Source organism: Felis catus, chromosome E3 (genome assembly GCF_018350175.1).
Source record: "Felis catus isolate Fca126 chromosome E3, F.catus_Fca126_mat1.0, whole genome shotgun sequence".
NCBI classification, from domain to species: Eukaryota; Metazoa; Chordata; class Mammalia; order Carnivora; family Felidae; genus Felis; species Felis catus.
The window spans coordinates 10,116,397-10,119,114 of record NC_058383.1 but is presented as its reverse complement, the minus strand read 5'-3'; the positions used below and the strand labels follow the sequence as shown (position 1 = coordinate 10,119,114).

Here is a 2,718-nt window from a genome sequence, read left to right as displayed (position 1 = left end):
GAATGGCTAAAATCAACAACACAAGAAACAACAGGTGTTGGCAAGGGTGTGGAGAAAAAGGAACCCTTGCACATTGTTGGTGGGAATAGAAACTGGTGCAGCCATTCTGGAAAATAATACAGAGATGTTCCTCGAAAAATGAAAAATAGAACTACCCTACGATCCAGTAATCACACAGCTGGGTATTTACCCAAACAATACAAAAACACTAATTCAAAGGGACACATGCACCTTGATGTTTATAGCATCATTATTTACATATAGCCAAGATATGGAAGAAGCCCAAGTGTCCACTGATTGATGAATGGATAAAGAAGATGCTATATATGTGTATGTATATATTATACACGTACACACACATATATATCATACATATATATATGATATATATCATATATAATGGAATATTATTCAGCTATAAAAAAGAAGTCTTGCCATTTGTAATGACACGGATGGAGCTAGAGTATAATGGTAAGCAAAATAACTCCATCAGAGAAAGACAAATACCAAATGATTTTACTCATATGTGGAATTTAAGAAAGCAAATGAACAAAGGGAAAAGAGAGACAAACCAAGAAACAGGTTCTTAACTATGGGGGGACAAACTGCTGGTTACCAGAAGGGAGGTTGGTAGGGGATGGGTGAAGTAGATGATGGGGATTAACGAATACACTTATCATGGGGGAAAAAGAAAAGACAATACACTTACGCTATTTAAGCCAGTAAGTTTGTTGTCATTTGCCACCACTGCAACAGAAAACAAATACAATGGTATATTAGGTAAAATCAAATCAAAGTAGAATATAATGCATAGAGTGTGCTATAATTTGTGTGGAAAAACAAAGGAATATGTACTTTTGTATGTGTGTTCATAACTGTGTGGACCAGTAGCTCTCAATCTTGGCCATACTTTAGAGGGATCTGGAAAGCTTACCAAACAAGCCCCAATGTCCAGGCTGCAGACTCTTAAATCAGTATCTCTGGAGGGGGGGTGGGGACTGGGGTGTGTGTGTGTGTGTGTGTGTGGAGAGTAGGCTTCAATACATGTTGAAACTTCCCAGGTGCATCCAGGTTGAGACCATGGGTGTAGACTGTCTCTGGAAGGTGAGGCAGTGAGGAACAGGGTGACCACAAGGTGACTGTAGGAAAGGGAGGGACTTGCTTTATTGTTTTAACCTTTGAACTTCACTGCGTATCTTTACAAAAATGTTTTATTATAGACAGTTTCAGAGTATAATGAAAGGAGGGAGAACAGGGTCACGAACCCCATGTACCCATCACCCAGCTTCAAAATTACTAACATCATTGTAACCTTTTAATTTTCCAGCAGGTGGATGTGTTATATATTAAGATAAATATAATGAGAATAAAATACATGTGCCCAAGCTGTATCACAGAACTACGGAGATTAAAACCTTGGAGACAGGGTCCAGGGATCTGCATTTTAACAAGTTTCTTGAGGGGGGGAGGGAGGAGTAGTCATCACAGTTGGGGGCAGCACTGGACCCTCTCTGCCTCTGTCTAGCCCTCACTGGCTGTATTCTTTTTTCTTTTCTGTTTTTTTTTTTTTTTTTTTTAATGGGCTCTGGCCAGTTTTTTTTTTTTTTTTTAATATCTTTATTTTGAGAGAGAGAGAGAGAGAGAGAGAGAGAGAGAGCTCACATGCATACACACAAGCAGGGAAGGGGCAGAGAGGGCGAGAGAAAATCCCAAGCAGGCTCTGCAGTGTCGACGCAGAGCCCGACGTGGGGCTCAAGCCCACAAACCGCCGGATGGTGACCTGAGCCGAAACCAAGAGTCAGGCGCGTAACCGCTGAGCCACCCAGGCGCCCTGGCCAGTTTTATTAAAGAGAAATTTTGTGTGATTGACTTTCCACCAGTCTCTTCTGGCATGCTTCTAATGACGTCAGAATCACCTGGATCAGTGATAGCCAGCGTGCAAACTCTCGTATCTCCCACAAGCCGTGCCCAGCTCAGCATTGTTGCCGCCGTCGTTGTGGCCAACATGGCCCAGTATTCTCTTTCAGGTTTCCTCAAGGCTGGGCAGTTGTCGGCGAGGGTGCCCAGTTCCCCTTCGCCACGTCTGATCATTTTCAGTCAGCTCGTACCCTGGCAAGTACATCCCACTTTCCATGACAAGCTGGAGCCTAGAGCTGATTGACTCCGGCGACTTTTTCATCTCCTTTGCAGCCACCGGCTTCCTGCCTTAGGTGCGGCCGGCCCCAACCCAGAGCCGCCCCCAGGATGGCCGGGAGAGAGAAAGGAGAGCGCTCCCACGGTGCGAAGCTCCTCACTGCTGGCTGTACTCTTGTTTCTCACTTCCTGGCACTGCTCATTAGCAATGCATGAGGGACCCACCGCCTGTGAATATTTTCAAGTCCTTCTTGAACCTCCCATGTTTAGCCCATACAACCTCTCAAGGAATTCCAGTTCACTGTCCCAGCTTACAAAGGCATGGGGAGTCCTTCACAAGCACTCGTAGGTTTCCCTTATGCCTCAGGACTGGTTCTTGGGCCTCTGTGGCCTTGTAGGGGAGTACAGCTGCAAAGTGCCTTTCACAGAAAGACCACCCTGATCCTGGTCCTCTGTCTTCTCTCTCAACAGGGCTTGTAACACAACCCAAGATGGAGGGAAGGGAGAAGAACTCCAGCATAGTTCAGGCTCTTCCTCCTCGAGGCCTGTCTTCAAACAGGTTCTCGCACATACCAGCATGGGAGA

The 2,718-nt window shown here is 45.1% G+C and overlaps 1 pseudogene; it reads right to left on the bottom strand.

Moving 5' to 3' along the window:
- Positions 1–1,751: 1,751 nt before the first annotated feature.
- On the bottom strand, positions 1,752–2,456 carry LOC109495040 (annotated as a pseudogene).
- Between the last annotated feature and the right edge of the window lie 262 nt (positions 2,457–2,718).